This window comes from Rattus norvegicus, chromosome 2 (genome assembly GCF_021556685.1).
Source record: "Rattus norvegicus strain SHRSP/BbbUtx chromosome 2, alternate assembly SHRSP_T2T, whole genome shotgun sequence".
Classification (NCBI taxonomy): Eukaryota; Metazoa; Chordata; class Mammalia; order Rodentia; family Muridae; genus Rattus; species Rattus norvegicus.
This window is the reverse complement of record NC_141535.1, coordinates 105,171,105-105,192,250: the sequence shown is the minus strand read 5'-3', so window position 1 is coordinate 105,192,250 and position 21,146 is coordinate 105,171,105. Positions and strand designations below refer to the sequence as shown.

The following is a 21,146-nucleotide window of genomic DNA, read 5'->3' as shown; positions in this document are numbered from 1 at the left end:
TGTCTTTATCCTTAGCACTCAGGAAGCAGAGTCAGGTCTGAGTTTGAGGCCACCTAGCCTGATCTATAGCAGAGCTCTAGGACAGCCAGGGCTACACAGAGAAACCCTATTTGAACAAACAGAAACAACAAAAGAAAAATGAAATGCAGTAGCAAATGACACCTAGAAGTTATAGAAAATAGGCAGAACATGTAAATTTCATTAAGTCGGCAGACTTAGGAGATTCACAAACCTGTTCCACAGGGTTATATGAACAGTAACAGTTGCTATAGAGAAAAGAGTTTCCTCAGTGCCTACAGAGTTGTGCAGACAGCTTTATGGATTCAGTTTTTCTGAGATGTGATCAATCCTGGAGTGGCATGTTGTGAGCTTTTTGTGATGTCTTTTGTCATCCATGTTTCTTTAAGTGACCAATCACCTATAATCCAGTGAGTAACACCAGCAAACTTACTTATTCACTCAGTTAGACTTCAGTGTGATCGAGTTTTACTTGTTTTGTTTTTTTGCTTTTTTTTTTTTACTATAATCTGTCCTATATCTGGGATGGAGTGATGTTAGTTAGCACAAGCTCAGCTTGAATTTCCTGTGTAGCTAATGCTGGCCTTGAACTCCTGATATTTCTGCCTCTACTTTGTAAATGCTAGGATTATAGGCATGTCCCAACATTCCCATAGAAAAGCATACAATCCACACTTGATCCATCTCAGGTGAAGAGATTTTTGGATTGTGGGTTGATACTGTTATGGGGGAGAGTTTAGCAGTCCTGAGAACAGTTAGTAGATTTTAGATTTTAATTTAATTTAAATTATTGGGGCCAGAAGGTATGATGGGCAGTCTCTACTATGGATCCCAGAGATCCTCTCTTCCTCAAATTCATATCCTTTCCAGATTTCTTTCTTTTCTGTGAGCCGAGCCTATTGACTTATATCTAACAGATAGAATGCGGCAGATGACAGAATGTTCTATTACATTTCTCATCACTATGACTAAACAACTGACAACAAGAAAGTAAAGGTAAGTAAATTTTATTCTGGCTCTTGGTTTGAGGTTATAGTTCATCATGGTAGAAGGACAGAGAATTTGGAAAAATTAAAAACTACAGAAGAGCTATAGATGCCTTTCATATCTGTATATATCAAGAAGTAGGGGACAATAGAAAGTGGGACCAAACTATGAACATCAAGGTCTACCTTCTATTGTTCTACTTATTCCAGATAATCCCCACTCTCCACAGGTTTCAAAGCTCCTCCAATCAGCACCATTATCTGAGGACTAAGTGTTCCAGTATGGTAGTCTATGGGGGACTTTCGATATCTAACCAGTAACAGATGTTAATTTTGTTGCCTGATTAGCTGGGGTTTCTGTCTGTGAGGGAAGTTCTTTCTCAGTACCTCTTGAATGACGTACCCTGTGGGAAGTCATCTGTCATACCATAAGGCAATGTCAGGCCCATGGGAGAGAGCTTGAAATCTGGTTTTCAGAAGCCTGATAAAAGCTTTGCAAATAAGCAAGAGAGCGAATCCTCCCCAAGCCAATCCTTAAAATAACTGCAGCCCAGCCAAAGCTTGATTATAGCTCATGAGGGAACAGGATCTCAAACTACTAAGCTAAGCCAATAGCCAACTTCCGCTGCACAGTGTCTCTTGGAAGATTAATATTTGCTGTTTTCAGCCTTTAAAGGATGAGACAATAATCCATGCAGAAATGTATAAAAAATACGTTAGTGCCTTAGAGGACAGACTATACTATAATATTCCAAACTGCTGTTATGCAATGTTCTGTGAGGAGATAAGTCCATCTGCTCAGTAAAATGACATTTTCAATGAGTTCATCATCCTCCAAAGAGCATTACCTTCGAGTTTGTTCCCTTACATCTCCACTGGCTTCCTGAAGCTTTTGCCTTTCTGTTCTTTCAGTTGCTAAGTGATGATAGAAGACTGAAGCTACTGCTCAGTCAGTAGAGTGATTGCCTAGTGGTATGTTTGATGGTCATAACTGCACAAACCAGATGCAGTGGTATCCATTTGTCTTTCTACCTGGGGAAGGAGAAGATAAGATCAGGAGTTCAAGGTCATTCTTGGATATAGTGAGTTTGAGGTTGACCTGAGACACATGTGACCCTGTTTCAGAATGATGAAAGAAAGAAAGAAAGAAAGAAAGAAAGAGAGAGAGAGAGACAAAAAGGAAAAAGAGAAGAGCATGGAAGGAAGACTAGCTAAAAGGCATGTGGTTGTGTCCTTGAGTGTCCTTAGAATGATTAAAAGCACTGTTAGTAAGAGGTCAGAATTGGCCCATGCCAGATAGGCTGGGTTCATATGTAGTTTTCTATCCTACTTTATCCTGTGTAAGAATGAGCATTGTTGTGTGTGATCACCTTAGGCTACTGTAATATCAAGTTTAAAGAGGCTTTCTCAGTGTTGCACTTGGTAAGTGGTGGGCTGGAATATTTGATTATTGTGGTGGTGAAAATCTAACCTAGTGCCTCTGGGCAAGTGCTGAGTACACTAACCTCCATTACTGTGGGTCTGAAATGTGAGCACAGTCCTGACAGTGAAGGCTGGAGCCTTCTCTCCTCTAGTCAAAGACCTGCTACTCTGCTCTGCAGGAATGGGGAGGAGAATGGAGTGGGTTGCTGTCTGTGCCCTTGAAAAGTGGCAACTGGAACTGACCTTAAATGTTGTTCCAAATGTGGGCGACGCTTGAACTAGCTGTTTGCTTTGATTGTCAAGATCAGGAGCATCTGACCGTCACAAGGGAAAAATCAGAAGATTGATTGAGACATTTGGCTGAATGGAATGGAAACTCCTCGGTGGTGCCTGTATCCAAGACAACCATGTCAAGAGACAGAGGCTGGCCATGTGAGAAACTGTCATGTGTTGGAGCACTTAGCGAATGCCTCGCAGATCCTGGGTCATCCTGACACCTGTCATTGACTCAGCTATTTTTAGGAAGCCTTAAGAGTTTAAAATGCAACAAAACCTCAGATTTTAATAAGGGTTTTTGGTTTTATTTTAACAATAAGGTAGTCTTTTGTTTTTGTTATTGCTTTGAGACAGTCTTTTCTGAAACTCACAGGCCTCAGAATTCAGTATCCTAATTGCTGATTGCTGAAATTAGAGGTGAACTTGGCTCAGTTCCACCAGACTGATCTCTGGTCCCCTCTAACACCACTGCATTTAACTTCCATTTCTTTTTTTTTGGGGGGATGGGCATGGGGTAGAGTGTTTTTATTCTAAAGCCCAAGGAGACTAGAACTCACTATGTAGCTTAGGCTTGCCCTGAACTAGTGGCAATTCTCCTGGCCCAGACTCCTGTGTGCTAGGTTTACAGATGTGCCACCAGGCCTGGCAATAACATCTTTTTAAAAGCTAATTGGCACTAACATGATTTTGAAGTACAATTTCAATTTAACGTTTTAACGATACTGATTTTTCATCATTTTCTTAATTTTATAATTAATTTCTTCAAAATTAAGTCCTTCTATTTCTTTCTTTAAAAGTCTGCATAGTCTTCAAACATAACTTTGGGGAACACAATACATAATTTTTACATCATTTTTCTCATACCTAGGCTATACATTCAGTAAATCTGTGTTGGGAAAGTATATCTTATCACACTGGCATCTGAGGGGTTTTTATGTTATTTCTAGATATTTTTTCTTCCTCTTATTTTTCAGTTTTCCATCTGAAAAGACCATTATTACTGATAAGCTAGCTCAGAAGATATCCCATGTAAGAATGGATTTCATCTTTAGCAGAATTGTATATGTTTATAAATCTCAGCACTTGCAATATAGAGGCAAACAAAAAAATTCGGATTTCCTGGTCGTTGATAAGCTACAGGATACTGAGAGATCATTGAAAGAGAGAGAGAGAGAGAGAGAGAGAGAGAGAGAGAGACAGAGAGACAGAGAGACAGAGAGACATAGACAGAGTCAGAGACAGAGAGACGGAGACACACAGAGACAGAGAGACAAAGAGAGACTGAGACATAGACAGAGACAGAGACAGAGACAGAAAGAGAACAGATCCTCAGAAATGATACCTGAAGGTTTTATCTGGTTTCCACAAACAGATTCACAAAAATGTCTGAGCACCTGCACAAACAGAAACTTTGCACATGCAAGCATAAACCTCTTGAAGCTTTCTAGAGAGAATTACTGTTTCAAAAGACTTGTGCAACATTTTAATAATAAAATTATTCTGGAAAAAGTGCTCTCTGAAAATATTCTCTTTAGTCTCACAAACTTCTGAGACATTGAGGTCAAAAATCAGGGCAGAAGTTGTGTCAATACCAACACACATGACAAATGCTTTTGCTCATACACAGGCCTCTCTATTCTGATCCTCTCTGGAAAGTTTTTTAGAGTACACCTACCATTTCCTCTCAATTCCTCTTATACAGAGCATGAAAACAGTGCATGGAAAACCCACATTAGCTATGGCATTCTGTTGCTATGATAGAACGGCACTGAGTTAACTTAGTTGGCCTTCAGGTAGGCTATATGTCTTTCAAGCCTCATTTTATTTGTGAATGTAACACTATAAGTGACCCACATCATGCACTATAAAGTAAGTAGAATAGTTTCAGGACAGGCATGAGGACCTGAGTTCAATCCAAACTAGTCATATTAAGAGCAGAGAACAGAGCTGAACACCTGTAATCCTACCACTGGAGAGGCTGAGACAGGAGCCATTTAGCCAAGTTAGTGAGCTACTTTCAGTGAGAGAACCTACTTTAAAAATCAAGATATTAGAGAGAGACTGAGGAAGACACTGGGAGTCAATCTCTCATATCTATACGCATACATATGTACACATGTGCATCCTTAAAAACCACAGGAACATGCACATGTATGGGCACACCAACAACTTGTGATAGCACATATGAATAATTTAAATGTTCCATTTTTTTCAAAGTGAAATTTTGCACATTTCCTACTCAGTGAGATGACTTAATCCACAAATTTCTTGAGATTATCTTAATAATTAATCTGAATCATGGGTTGGAAGTTTGGTTGTTTTATGTGTCTATTTTCTTCGAAGTTCAAGCATACTGTTGGAACACCAATTCAAAGAAAATTGGATGCTACTTAATAAAAAAGTAATATTGTTGAGGTTGTGCAGTCACAAAACATGGTAGCCTGAGACTGGAGAATTGCTATGAATACCTGCCCACCAGAGATACACAGCAAGACTCTGTCTGAGAACAAAACAAAACAAAACAAAAAACAAAAACAAAACAAAAAAAGACAAAAAACAAACAAAAACCCCTCAACCATTAACAACAAAATCTATACATGGTTGACTCTGATTGACTGTGACAAACAAAAGGCGAAGTGTGATTAAAACTTCACCTCCCTGTGATGATCAAACCCATGCCAACAATCTCACTTCAGAAGTCTCCTCACTATCTAGGTCACTAGGCAATAGTTAAAGTTCTCATAGTCTGAGGCGACAAGGGAGACTGTGGTAGAGGCACTACAGCACCCCTTCCAATGGCTCTCTATATAAATCAGGGTGAGGCAGGAGTAGCTCAGTTCCAACTGTTTAACCTGCATCAGGAAAATCTTAGAGAATGTATTTATTGGGACCATGAGAACTGTAAATAAGGTTGGGAGGGGAAATAGGCAAGACAGAGAGAGCTTAGTGGAGGGTTGAATAGAGCTGTGGTATCCCTAGAAATCATTGGAGGTGAGTGCTATGTCATCTACATAAAAGGCATACATGATACTGTACTTGGCATTCTACCTTTCATACTCAGCATGGCTCAGTACCACTCACTGATGGAGTCTGACACAGATTTTAAGGACAATTTGGTTTTCATGACCTACTTGGTGATGGGACTTGGAATTGCTGGAGCTCTGCACTTGTCTGTGGTCAGTAAGTGCTTGCATTAACAGCCCTGATTCTTTACTTCCAGGATTCCATAGTGTGTATGTGTGTCCCTCAGATGGCAAGCAAAGACTCAAAGAAAGTGCACACTGTTCTTCTAAAAAGAAGTAAACAGAGTGAAGGCTAAAATTTAACCTTGTGACATTGAGAGTATTCTAAATTTATAGTTTAAAGTTCGGATGTACAAAATGTTAAGAAGTAGGCAGGCCTGAGGTTTAGATTTCCCACCATGAAAGACCACTTAAACAGAGCAAGGTTAGAAAATTAGGGGCTTCTGCTTTGTTAATTCTTTGGTAATATTCACATCATTCTTCTTTCATAGTCTAATTCCTCCTTCCCTCATAATGTATCCCACCTGTTTGTTAGGGCCACTGCCAAGCAGAAAGCCTGGAAAAGTGAAGAAAGGCCTGATTGATCACAAGATTCTATCAGATGTCGAAGCTGGCCCTAGCTGACCTTGCATGTACCCAGAACTGCCTGATTTAATCTCTACATTAGCAGCTTCTCCTGGCTGGGAGTTCTATCTGCAAGCCACGCATCAGCATTGAGCTATGACCTGAGTCATGCTCCATTCATCTTCTCTGAAGGAAGGAAATTAAACTAGAGGTTTGAAAGAGGAAAGTGTTCAAAATACATTCACATTAGCTGATGCCTTGTGTGTGGGTGCATTTGAGGAGCTTGAGCAACCAATAAAAATGATATGAAAATGTAATTGACCTTGACTCCACTGGTAAAGCTTGGAAATGCCTCCCTCCACTGTCCCCCAGTCCTTGCTTCTTTCTTCCTGCCTCCATTTCTATCAATCTCTCGTAGCTGATTTCATCAAGGTTCAAAGAGGAGAACGTTTTGTAAAATTTCAATTATTTTTAGAAATGTTGTGTTTTAGAATATCCACAAATCTTTATAATCTGCATAGTAATTAGTAGTGGAAGACACTGAGTAGAGAAATGTGCTGCTAGAAAAGTGGAGCTCTTTGCTTACTTATCACAATTGGATCAATTGAAAAACATCTTTCAAAAATTAGAGAAAAATCATCAAAACTCAAATTTGGGGGAAAGTCTTATACCAATCAGGACACATTGATGTATTAATGTGTACATGTTGGAATTCTTTCCACTTTTCTATGTAGAACATTGAACATTGAGCTTCACATGTGCTAGGCACATTTTCTACCTTCAAACTAAACTTCCAGTTTTATGATCTGTTTTAAACATGTTTTCTAAATGCTCTGAATATTTCTATTGGCCTTTAATATAAGTAACCATATTGGCAACTAAGCAAAAAATTGATTCCTTAGATATTTGTTATAAAATAAATTCAGAAAACTTATTTTCTAAAGGTGTCCCGAAGCCACCCACCAGTTACCTGGCCATAGCCAGGCAGGCCTAGCTTGCTATAAGAAGCAGCTGTATGGTTCCTTTTCTCAGTCTCTCTTTCCTCCCTGACCTCCTTCTCCCTCTCTACCCTGCCCCCTCCAACCTCTCTCCTCATGTTTCTGTGTTTCTGGCTGACCTATCCCCCCCCATTGCCAACCTCCCCCCACCAGTCTAGTTCACTGGGGGTTCAGTCTTAGCAGGACCCAGGGCTTCCCCTTCCACTGCTGCTCTTACTAGAATATTCATTGCTACCTATGGGGTCAGAGTCCAGGGTCAGTCCATGTATAGTCTTTAGGTAGTGGCTTAGTCCCTGGAAGCTCTGGTTGCTTGGCATTATTGTTCATATGGGGTCTCAAGTCCCTTCAAGCTCTTCCAGTTCTTTCTCTGATTCCTTCAACGGGGGTCCTATTCTCAGTTCAGTGGTTTGCTGCTGGCATTCGCCTATGTATTTGCCATATTATGGCTGTGTCTCTCAGAGAGATCTACATCCAGTTCCTGTCAGCCTGCATTTCTATGCTTCATCCATCTTATCTAGTTTGGCGGCTGTATATATATATGGGCCACATGTGGGGCAGGCTCTGAACGGGCGTTCCTTCTGCCTCTGTTCTAAACGTTGCCTCCCTATTCCCTGCCAAGGGTATTCTTGTTCCCCTTTTAAAGTAGGAGTGAAGCATTCGCATTTTGGTCATCATTCTTGAGTTTCATGTGTTCTGTGCATCTAGGGTAATTAGAGCATTTGGGCTAATATCCACTTATCAATTATGCATACCATGTGTGTTTTTCTGTGATTGGGTTACCTCAGAGGAATGTTGGAATTCCTTCTAGGCTCAATCTTAAAGTTAGTTACCTGGGAACAGCCAGGTAGGCCATGATTGCTATAAAAGGAGCGGTTTGTCTCCTCACTGCTCTTTTGCCCTTCTCTCCCTCTGACACTTTTCTCTCTATAACCCCTTTCTCCCTCTCTCCCATTCCCCCTCTCCCTCCCCCAACTCTCTCCACGTGTTCCTGGCTGGCCTGTCCTCTCCTCTTTCATTTCCCCTCTCTCTTCTCTCTTTCTTCCTCTGTCTCTGTGTCTCTGTCTCTGTCTCACTCTCTCTCTCACTGACTCTCTGTCTCTCTCTCTCTGTCTCTGTCTCTCTGTCTCTGTCTCTGTCTCTGTCTCTGTCTCTCTCTCTCTCTCTCTCTCTCTCTCTCTGTCTCTCTCTCCCTATGCCCTTCTCAATTCTTCTTCCTGTGCCCCAAATAAACCCTAATCTATTCTATACTTGTCTTATGGTTGGTTCCTCAGGGGGAAGGAATGCCTCAGCACTGCTCTCACTTCATCATACTGCACTCTATAAAACATGTACTTGCTTTTTATAAAACATCAAACATAGGATTGATATAATGAGACTTAAGGTGTGCCAAGCAGTCACTTGTACCTCTCCATGTGTTGCCCTTCACTTCTTCAGCCATGTGCTTGTAATCTTACATGTATGCATGTTGACGGTCATCTGGTAGAAAAGCTTTTCTTCATTATGATAGTAGTACATATTCATCATTGAACAAAATAGCCAGCACAGACAAGGAGAAAGGAAGGAGTTAAAGGGAAGAGAGAGAAAAAGGGTGTGGGAAGAGGGAGAATAACATACTTCAAATTGAATGACTAGCAGTAGCCATTCTGAATCCCTTAGTAGTCTGTCTATTCTGTATTGTATTTATACTCTGCTTTTGTTTTTTTAAATGTTTGTTTTTATTGGATATTTTATATTTACATTTCAAATGTTATTGCCTTTCCTGATTTCTCAGACATAAGCCCCCTATCCCATCCACCTCTTCTTTCCCTATAGGAGTTTTCCCCTCCCAAACCACCTCCCCTTTCTGGTTCCCCAGACATTCCCCTATACTGGGGGTTCCAGCATTGTCAGGACCAAAGGCTTCTCCTCTCATTGGTTCCCAACAAGGCCATCCTCTGCTACATATGCAGCTGGAGCTATGGGTCTGTCCATGCATAGTCTTTCGGTAGTGGTTTAGTCCCTGGGTGCTCTGGTTGGTTGGTATTGTTTTTCTTATGGGGTTGCAAGCCTCTTGAGCTCCTTCAATACTTTCTCTAATTCCTCCAGTGGGGACCCCATTCTCAGTTCAATGGTTTGCTCCTAGCATTTGCCTCTGTATTTGACAGACTCTGGCTCTGCCTTTCATGAGACAGCTTCATCAATATTATCTAGTGTTGGTGGATATATTTATTGGCTGTATACCCATGTGGGGAAGGCTCTGAATGGCTATTGCTTCAGTCTCTGCTCCAAACTTTGTCTCCATATCTGCTCCTATGGATATTTTTGTTCCCCTTTTTAAGAAGGGGTGAAGCATCCACACTTTGGTCATCCTTCTTCCTGAGCTTCTTGTGGTTTGTGGATTGTATCTTGGGTAGTTTGACTTTTGGAGCTAATTTCTACTTCTCAGTGAGTGCATACCATGTGTTTTTTTCTATGATTGAGTTACCTCACTCAGGATATTTTCTAGTTCCATCCATTTGCCTATGAATTTCATGAAGTCATTGTTTTTGATAGCTGAGTAGTACCCCATTGTGTAGAGGTACCACATTTTCTGAATCCATTCCTCTGCTGAAAGGCATCTGGGTTCTTTCTAGTTTCTGTCTACTATAAATAAGACTGCTATGAACATAGTGGAGCATGTGTCTTTGTTCTATGTTGGAGCATCTTTTGGGTATATGCCCAGGAGAGGTGTAGCTAGGTCCTCAGGTCGCGGAATGTCCAATTTTCTGAGGAACCTCCAGACTAATTTCCAGAGTGGTTGTACCAGTTGCAATCCCACCAACAATGGAGGAGTGTTCCTCTTTCTCCACTTCCACACCAGCATCTGTTGTCTTCTGAGATTTTGATCTTAACCATTTTGACTGGTATGAGGTGGAATCTCAGGGTTGTTTTTATTTACTCTCTGGGTTGTTTTTATTTGCATTTTCCTGATGAATAAGGATGTTAAGTATTTATTTATGTTCTTCTCAGCCATTTGATATGCCTCAGCTGAGAATTCTTTGTTTAGCTCTTTACCCCATTTTTTAATAGGGTTATTTGGCTCTCTGGAGTCTACCTTCTTAAGTTCTTTCTATATGTTGGATATTACCCCTCTATCAGATGTAGGGTTGGTAAAGATCTTTTCCCAATCTGTTGGTTGCCATTTTGTCCTAATGACAGTGTCTTTTACCTTTCAGAAACTTTGCAGTTTTATGAGGTCCCATTTGTTGATTATTGATCTTAGAGCATAAGCCATTGGTGTTTTGTTCAGGAAATTTTCCCCAGTGCCCATGCATTCAAGACTCTTCCCCACTTTTTCTTCTATTAGTTTGAGTGTATTTGGTTTGATGTGGAGGTCCTTGATCCACTTGGACTTATGCTTTGTAACAGGGTGATAAGAATGGGTCGATCTGCATTCTTCTACATACTGACATCTGGTTGAACCATCACCATTTGTTGAAAATGTTATCTTTCTTAAATTGGATGATTTTAGCTCCTTTGCCAAAGATCAAGTGACCATAGGTGTGTGGGTTCATTTCTGGGTCTTCAATTCTGTTCCACTGATCTATCTGTCTGTCTCTGTGCCAATTAAATACAGTTTTTATGACTATTGCTCTGTAATACTGCTTGAAGTCAGGGATAGTGATTCCCCCTCAGAAGTTCTTTTATTGTTGAGGATAGTTTTCAATATCCTGGGTTTTTTGTTATTCCAAATGAATTTGCAAATTGCTCTTTCTATATCTATAAATATTTGAGTAGGAATTTTGATGGGGATTGCATTGAATCTGTAGATTGCTTTTGGCATAATGGCCATCTTTACTATATTAATCCTGTCAATCCATGAGCAGGGAAGATCTTTCCATCTTCTGAGATCTTCCTCAATTTCTTTCTTCGGAGAATTGAAGTTCTTGTCATACAGGTCTTTCACTTGCTTGGTTAAAGTCACACCCAGGTATTTTATATTATTTGGGACTATTGTGAAGGGTGTCATTTCCCTAATTTCTTTCTCAGCCTGTTTATCCTTTGAATAGAGGAAGGTATCAATGGGTGGGGAGACCCTTGGTCCTGTGGAAGCTTGATGCCCCATCATAGGGGGATGCTGGAGCAGTGAGGTGGGGGTGGCTGAGTGGGTAGAGGAGCGTCCTCAGAGAGAAAAAGGGGAGGGGGATAGAATAGGGGGTTTGTGGAGTACTGGGAAGAGGGATATCATTTTAAATTTAAATGAATAAAATGGTTAGTAAAAGAAACAAATTTTTAAAAAGAAATTAGCTGTGATTAAGAAGAGTCTAGCATCACTGCAATGAAAACTTCTGGGAAGTATTTTCTGACAGCACAAGGAGCCAGTGTTCCAGAGAGTGTACGAGTCACCCAAGTAGTACTGGTCTTGAAGGCATGAAGGGGTCACTGAGAACAGCTGAAATCTGGCACTGTGAAGCCGGGAGTGGAATGTGATGGTTTAAATATGCTTGGACCCTGGGAAGTGGCATTATTAGGAGATGTGCCTTGTTGGTATTGGTATGGCCTTGTAGAAAGTGTATCACTGTGGGAGTGGGCTTTAAGAGAACTTTCTCCTGCCTGTCTTCAGGAGAAAGTCTCTCCTGATTGCAGAGACTCTCCTGAAGTCAGTCAGGAGTTGGAATAGAATTGGATCAAGATGTAGAACTCTCAAAACCATGTCTGCCTGGATGTGGTTATGGACTAAACCTCTGAAACTGTAAGCCAGTCCAAAGTAAATGTCTCTAAAAACAATTTACTTCATCATGGTGTCTCTTCCCAGCAATGGAAACCCAAACTAAAACAGATTTGTACCCCATTTTAAAAATTGAGTTATTTGGTTTCCTCCAATCTAGAGTGCTTTATATATTTTGGATATCAGCCCTCTGTTGAATATTGTGTTAATGAAGATCTTTTCCCATTCTTTAGGCTGCCATTTTGTTCTTTTGATGGGGTCCTTTGTCTTACAGAGCCTTTTTTGTTTCATGAGGTCCCATTATTTATTAGTTGTTGGTTTTAGTATTTGCTCTATTGGTGTTGTTTCCTGTGCCAATTTCCTGGAGGCTATTCCACACTTTCTAATCTATTAGGTTTAATGTATCTGGTTTTATATTGTGGTCTTTTATCTACATTGACTTGTTTTGTGCCAGGAGTTAGATATGGATCTATTTGCATGCTTTTGCATGCATCCATCCATTTAGACCAATACGATTTGTTGAAGATGCTTTATTCTTTCCATGGTATAATTTTAGCTTTTTTTTTTTAAAAAAACGAAGTGTCCATAAACATGTGGATTTATGTTTGTGTCTTCAGTTCTATTCCAGTGATCAACCTGTCTGCTTCTATGACAATATTGTGTAGTTTTTATTACTATTACTCTGTAGTACAGCATGAAATAAGGGATTGTTGATTCTTCCAGAAGTTCTTTTATTATTCAGGATTGTTTTATTTATCCTGGGTGTTTTGTTTCTCCATATGAAGTTGAGAATTACCCTTTCAAGATGTAAGGAATTGCACTGGAATTTTGATGGGAATTACATTGAATCTTAGGGCAGATTTTGGTAAAATGGTCATTTTTCCTCTTGATCCTACTGTTCCATGTGCATGGGAGAATGTTCCATCTTCTGATATTTTTTTCAATTTCTTTCTTCAGAGACTTGAAGTACTTCTCATACAGGGTTTTTATTTGCTTAGTTAGAGTTGCACCAAGATATTTCATATTATTTGTCATTATTGAGAAGGGTGTTGAATCCTATTTTCTTTCTCAACCCATTTATCTTTTGCATAGAAGAGGTCTACTGATTTTTTGAGTTAATTTTATATTGAGCTAATTTGCAGGATGGGTTTATCAGCTATAGTATTATTTTGGTAGATTTTTGTGTCTGTTGTGTGTCATTTATTATCATACCATATCATCTGCAGGAAATGATACTTTGACTTCTTTTTAAATTTTATCCACCTGATCTCCTTCAGTTACCTTATTACTCTAGCCAAGTGTACTGACTGGTTTTGTGCGTCAACTTGACACACACTGGAGTCATCACAGAGAAAGGAGCTTCCCCTGAGGAAATGTTTCTGTAAGATCTAGCTGTAAGGCATTTTCTCAATTAGTGATCAATGGTGAGAGGGCCCATTGTGGGTGGTGCCATCCATGGGCTAGTAGTCCTGGGTTCTATAAGAAACCAATCAGCTGAGCAAGCCAGTAAGCAGCAACCCTCCATGGCCTCTGGAGCTACTATCTCCAAGTTCCTGTCCTGACTTCCTTTGGTGATTAACAGAAATATGGAAGTGTAAGCTTAATAAACACCTTCCTCTCCAACTTGCTTCTTGGTCATGATGTTTTGCACAGGATACAAACCCTGATTAAGGCACCAAGATTTCAAGTACTTTATTAAATTCATGTAGAGAGTAGATATGCAGGTCTTCTTCCTAATTTTAGTGGAATTGGTTAAGTTTCTCTCCATATAATTTGATGTTTTCTATCATCTTGCTGGACATTGCCTTTATTATGTTTAGATATGTGCCTTGTCTCCCTGATCTCTCCAACATTTTTATCATGTAGTAGTGCTGGATTTTGTTAAAAGGATTTTTTTTAGTCTAAGAGATTATTATGTTGTTTTTATTTTCTTTTCAGTTTGTTTATATGGTAGATTACGTTGACAGATTTTGAGCTGTTGATCCATCCCTGCTTTTTTGTGGTGAAACCTACTTCGTCATGGTGGATGATGATTTTGATGTGTTCTTGGATGCAGTTTGGAAGTATTTTACTGAGTATTTGTTCATAAGGGAAATTACTCTGAAGTCCTCTTTATTTATTGAATCAGTGTCATTTAGTTATTAGGGTGCTTTGGCCCTTGTACAGTGAATTTGGCAATGTTCCTGCTGTCCTTATTTTGTGGAATAACTTGAGGAATGTTGGTATTATCTCTTTATTGAAAAAATGACCTCTTCTGAGTTAAAACCAATCTGGCCTTAGGTTCTTTTTGGGGGAATGGAGGAAACTTTTAATGAACGATCTGATTTCTGTAGGGATTATAGGTATATTTAGATTGTTTATTTAATCTTAATTTAACTTTGGTATGTGGCATGTGTCCAGAAAAGTGCCCATTTATTTTAGATTATTCAAATTGATGGAGAACATATTTTTGAAGTAAGAGCTAATGATTCTTTGGATTTCCTCAGTGTCTGTTGTTATGATGCCCTTTTCATTTCTTTTTGTTTATTTGGATACCCTGTCTCTGTCTTTTAGTTACTTTGGCTAATGGTTTGTCTATCTTGTTGTTTTTCTCAAAGAATTCACTCTATGTTTCATTATATTGTTCTCTGCTTTTAGCATTAAGTTTGATTGTTTCCTGCTGTCTACTCCTCTTGGGTGTGGTTGCTTCTTTTTGTTCTAGAGCTTTCAGCTATCGTCTTAAGTCAGTAGTATAAGATCTCAGTAATTTCTTTATAAGGGTACTTAGTCCTGTGAACTTTCCCCTTAGCGATGCTTTTGTTTTGTTTGGGTGTGTTATGCATTTATTTTCACTGAATTAATTTCTGTCTCTATTTCTTCTTTGACTAAGTGCTCATGAGTAGAGGGTTTTTTAATTTTTATGATTTGTAGACTTCTTGTTTTTTCTGTTGTTGAAGTCTAGATTCAATCCATGCTGATCTCATAAGATACAGGTGATTATTTAATTTTCTTATACCTGTTGAGACTTACTTTGTAACTAAACATGTGATCCCATTTTTGAGATGCTGAGAAGAATGTGTTCAGGTGAAACATTCTATAGTTATCTGTTAGGTTCTTTATTTCTCAGTTTAGCTTATACCTGGATGACCTATTCATTGGTGAGAGTAAGCTATCAAAGCTTCCCACTATTAATGTGTGTGAGTTTCATGTGTGATTTAAGCTTTAGTCATGTTGTAGTTTTAAATAATATTTTTTTATTTTTTACCTACTCACTTTACATCCTGATCACTGCCCCCTCCTACAGCGTGTCCCCTTCCAACTTCTCCTTTGACTGTATAGAACCCCCAGTATCCCCCACCCTGGCACTTCAAGGTTCTGAGGTCAGACAAGTCTGTCCAGCTAAAGGAACACATCCGAGTTACAGGCAACAGCTTTTGTGATAGCCCCTACCCCACATCTGCTCCATGTGGGTGGAGGCCTCGGTACAGCCAGTATATGTTCTTTGGATGGTGGTTCAGACACTAAAAGCCCCAACGTCCAGGTTAGTTGACTGCTTTTGGTCTTCTTGTAGAATTCCTATCACCTTCAAGGCCTGCAATCCTTCATCCTCTTCCATAAGTGTCCACAAACTCTATCCACTGTTTGACTGTGGGCCTCTATCTGTCTGAGTTAGATGTTGGGTGGAACCTCTCCAAGGACAGCACACTCCTGCTTACAAACATAATAGAATATCATTAATAGTGTTTGGGATTTGGTACTTGCCCATGAAATGGGTCTCAGGTTGGGTCGTTATTGGTTGTTGATTCCCTCAGTCTTTGCTATATCTCCTATGCCTACATTTCTTATAGACAGCATGATTTGGGGTTGAAAGATTTGTGGGTGGGCTGATGTCTCTATTGCTCCACTGGGGTTCCCTACAGGAGATGACATCTTCATGCTCCATATCCTCAATGTAATGAGTCATAGCTAAAGACATTTCCATTGATTCTTGGGTGTCTCCCTTATTCCAGGTCTCTGTCTCATCCTGGAGGCACTCCATACCTTCGTTCCCTTGTCAGATGCAGATTTCCATTCATTTTCCATGGCCATCTAGCCATTTCCCTCTCCTCCATACCTGATCCTGAACCCCCTAATCCCCTCCTCACTCCACACACCTAGTTCCCTCCCTCTATCTGTTCTTAGAATCTCCATTCTAAGTGAGATTCAAGCTTCCTCACTTGGGCCTTCTGTCTTGTTTAGTTTCTTTGGGTCTGTGGGATATAGGATGGTACCTGTATTTTTGGTTAATATTCACTTGCAAGAGAATGCATACCATGAATGTCTTTTTGGGTTACCTCCTTCAGGATTGCTTTTTTTTTTTTTTTTAAGAAAGTGGATGCTCTTGCATTTGGGGCAATTCAGAATTTAGATGTGGTTTTGATGGCTTTTTGATAAGTACGAAGTGTCCTCTGTTTTGATTTATTTGGTTGAAAGTCTATTTTTGTTAGATATTAGAATGGCCGCACCAGCTTTCTTCCTGGGTTGATTTACGTTGAGAGCCTTTTTCTAGCCCTTTACTCTGAGATAATGTCCACCTTTGATCTTGATGTCTGTTTCTTGTATGCAGTATAGTGATGGATACTGTTTTCACACCAGTTGTTTGGCCTGTATCTTTATTATTGGAAATTTGAATCCATTGGTTTTGGGAGATATTATTGACCAATGATTGTTAATTCCTGTTGTTATGTTGTTGGTGTTGAGTGTGTGTGTGTGTGTGTGTGTGTGTGTGTGTGTGTGTGTGTGTGTGTGTGTGTGTCTTTTCCTTCTTTAGTTTTGCTGGTGTGGAATTATTTGTTTCCTCTGTTTTTTTGTAGGAATTTTCTTTCTAGTATTTTCTGTAGGGTAGATTGGTGGACAGTTGTTGCTTTTAAAGATGGTTTTGCCATACAATGTCTTGTTTTTTCTATCTATGTCAATTGAAAATTTTGTTGGGCACAGTAGTCTGGGTTGTCATTTTTGGATGCTTACAGTCTGCCTAGGCCCTTCTAGCATTTAGAGTATGATAAGTAGAGTATAGTTATAATAGGTTATTTGGACTTTTCTCTTTCATGCTTTTAATATTCTTTTGTCTGTACTCTTAGTATTTTGGATTATTATGTGGTAGGAGATTTTCTTTTTAGGTCCAATCTACTTGGTAGTCTGTAAGCTTCTTTTATGTATACAGTCATCTTTTTCTTTAGATTAGGAAAATTTTTATTATTATTTTGTTGAAAATATTTTCTGGGCTTTTGAGCTGGGAATCTTCCCCTTTTTCTATTTCTATTTTTCTTTAGTCTTTTCATAATGTCGCAGGTTCCCTGAGTGTTTTGAGTCAGAAACCTTTTAGATTTATCATTTCCCTTGTCTGATGTATTAATTTCTTATATCAAACGTCAATACCAAGATTGTTTCTTCAGTTTTTTTTTTTTTGTATTCTGTTGGTGATGCATGCATGTGTAGTTCATGATTCCCTACTTAGATTTTCCACCTTCACGATTCAGCCATTTTTTATTTTCTTTATTGCTTCTATTTCCCTTTTCAGGTCTTGAACTGTTTTATGCATTTCCTTTCTCTGTTTTATTATTCTTTTCTGTGTTTTTAAAAGGAATTTATTCATTTCCTCTTTAAATGTTTTTATCATCTTCATAAAATTGGATTTAAGGACAATCTCTGTGCTTCAGCAGTTAGGATATCCAGGGTTTGCTGTAATAGAAAATTTGGGCTCTGGTGAAATGTTGCTCTGGCTAGTGTTGACTATGTTCTTATGATAGTCTCTAGTCTTCTGGGTTCAGGGTTATTATGGGTTTCTGTTCTGGTTTTTGTGTTGATATTTAGAGGAGTGATTTTTGGATGGTTTTCCAATTGGTTTCTGTTTCTTCTCTGTTCTGGTCAGAGTACCCTGTGGTTTTGATGACCATTGAGCCTTAAATCCAGTATTGTCTCCCCCACCACCAGGTTTATGTGGCCTACCTCACCTCTGGGATTTGGGTGCTAATATTGCCTATGAGTTCCCTAGAACCAGCATGGATCCTGGAAAGCAGAGATTTTCTGAAAAGGTCTTGGGCTGGAATATGGAGCTCAGGGGATATGGTAAAGTTTACTGTTGTTGGGTTTGCTTTAAGGAGAGTTTGAAAGCAAGAGGTAGGGTCTTACCTGGCGTCCGTGTTACAGTCATGGCCTCTGTGAAAGCAGCCAGAGTCATGAACCAAAGTATGGAGTCCAGGGGATGGGTGTAGCTTAAAGCTGTTGTGTATGCAGGTGTTACTAATGCAGGCATTGCCTCTGGGAAAGAAGACAACTATGTGGGCTGGAATATGGAGCCCAAAAGGTAGAATGTAATTTAATGCTATTCGGTGTGCTTTAATGGAAGTTGGTGGGTTTAGGGTGGGGTCTTACATTACATTTTAAAACAATTACGGATGCTATTATGCAAAGTATTTTAGGCTTCTATTATTTACTTCAAATTCATTAATTTTGAAGAAAATAAGATATGCTCATTTTTTACATGTAGTCAAAGTTTGCATGGTTTCTTCCATACTTGGAATACTCACTTAAAAAGTAATTTTAAGTTACCATTTTCTTTTCCCGTAATATATATGTAACTCGTACAATAACGTGAGGGCCATAATGGATATTATTTTGTGATTACACTATTTATTTTGAACTCAGGGAAAAGATTTACCTCTATGTCCATATGGAGAGAAATATCTGAGAATCAGAAGCTTTCCCAGAATACTACTTGAGCATTACATTTTCTAAGTAGGGAAGAACAGAAGATGTTTTCTCCCTGTTTCTATTTCCAGTTAAACCTCTCCACATACCCACAAATAAATATGTTATTTTCCAGCTGGATATTCTGAAAAACTGAATTTTGTGTTTTGATTCACTCACGACCATAATGAGTAGGAAGTAGGCTTATAGCTTTAATGCCACACTTGGAAATGGATATTTTCAGGGACTGAGAGAATGGTTCAGTGGATAGGGTTGTTGCTCAAGCATGAGAAACTGGGTGTGTCCATCCATGTAAAAGGTGCAAATGATCATCTTACTGCTAGAAGCATAAGATAGTGGGAGCTCACTGGCCAGACAGCTCAAAATGTTGAAGGTTAGTGAGACACCCTGTTTCAAGGAATGAGGTGCATAAGTGAATGAGAAAGACACTCAAATTTCAGCCTCTGGTTTCCCACCTGAACAGGTATACTAACCTGTAATTCACAATGATGGCCAGTGGCTCCTTATATTAATTGAACTCATAAAATGTGGCTCCTTAAATTCAGCAACTGATCGCTAACTTTATGTAATTCAAAATATAATTCATTAGTCACTCACAGGTGGTGTCTGTCTTATTATATAGCACAGCTTCATGTCTTAGTCAGGGTTTCTATTCCTGCACAAAGCATCATGACCAAGAAACAAATTAGGGAGGAAAGAGTTTGTTCAGCTTACATTTTCCACATTGCTGCTCATAACCAAAGAAAGTCAGGACTGGAACTCAAAGAGTTCAGGAAGCAGGGGCTGATGCAGAGGTCATGGAAGGATGTTACCTACTGACTTGCTTCCCCTGCTTTGCTCAGCTTGCTTTCTTATAGAACCCAGGACCACCAACCCAGGGATGAAACCACCCACAATGGGTTGGGCCCTTCCTTCTTGATTACTAGTTGAGAATATTCCTTACAGCTGGATCTCATGAAGATAATTCCTCAACGTAAGCTCATTTCTCTGTGATAATCCCAGCTTGACACACAAAACCAGCCATCATCACTCCCAATTTCTATCACTATTAGAACCATTGTAGCATTTCAGAAAGCAGAGTGGCTTTCTGAACCTTTGGTTCAAGTTTATTTCACTGAAGAGTAAACATTAGACAGTAAAGAACTTATGGTCTTAAGATATAATACAAGAAAAGTCACTAATAAATGGCTTGTGTTGACTTAGATGTTTTAATTTCTTTCAGAGAAGATGACTTAAAAGGCAACAGTGGTCTTTGTGGACAATCTTCTCCAAGGATGACAGGACTGTTTGACTCTACAATCTCCTTTTGATGCAGATGACCACCAACTAATGTACACTATTCTTCATTTCACAGCTACTTCATATTCACACCACTGAAGAGTTTGGAAAAGAGGAATTCTGTCTTATTGCAGGCTTTATTCCATATGTAATAGGATATGTAATGATTGTAATCCAATGTCACTCTCCTTTCTTGCTTTAGTGATGTGTACAGACACCCACTGTTGGGTATATCTTATGTGCTTTATATTTGTTAAGTGAGTGGATGCATTTAGTGTCTACTTGGATGTACAACTTTATGAGGCCTCTAGTCCTTTTTTCAAAGTTATTTTTATTTTTATCTTTGAGTGACATCATACCATATGTATTTACATATATATAGCCACAGAGGCAAGAAAGAACTGTTGGATCCCTTGGAACAGGAAGTGCAGTCACTTGTAAGCTACTTAACAAGGGTATTGGGAACCAAACTCAGGTCTCCGCAAGAGGAGCTGCTTTAGGCTTAACTGTCTAATCTTTTTATATTTACCTTTATTTACATATTTAAAGTATGTAATTGTGTAAGTATTGACATAAGTACACATTGTGAAACTCCTCCCATATTAAGAAAATAAATATTGCTGTCACCTTAAACTTTTTCCTATATCTTTCTTTTTAATCATTTTTTTTATCCCAACCCTACTTGGTGTACTGCCAATAATGACTATGTCTGTTTCTTACTTTAGTTACTTTCTAAAAGTTTATACAAATGGAGTCTTATTCACGTATTTCTCTTATCTTAATGATAATGTTCTTTATACCTAAACTTAAACCATGGTTTTAAACATGGGTAATTTTTGATGCAGGAGAATGTTTTGCTTTTGAGTAAGATATTGATGGGCATAAATTTCTGCTTTGAGATGCTAGGCAGGTCTACTTCCAGAGATGGCTAGAGAAACATGGGATTCCAATCCTTGGCTGACCTCATTAAACAAAAGCACCTAGAATGATCTCAAAGACCTGAAGACAATGAGAAAGTTAGAGAACAAGTGTACCAGAAGCTTAATCTCCTGGACTGCTCATCAAATATACCACGTCTAAGTAGTGCTTTCTACATCTCAGCAGTATTTGAGCTTTGATGACTCCAGCTCAGTTAATAAATTTCTGATTTCTTGCATTCTGAAAT

The 21,146-nt window shown here is 39.1% G+C and overlaps 1 protein-coding gene across 1 annotated transcript in view; it reads left to right on the top strand.

Moving 5' to 3' along the window:
• Positions 1–20,309, top strand: part of LOC120100783 (uncharacterized) — a 517,117-nt gene extending 496,808 nt beyond the window's left edge. The window contains exon 6 of the transcript XR_015671440.1: positions 19,926–20,309. The gene's annotated coding sequence lies outside the window, so the exon portion shown is untranslated. The remainder of the gene's footprint in view (positions 1–19,925) is intronic.
• Positions 20,310–21,146: the final 837 nt, after the last annotated feature.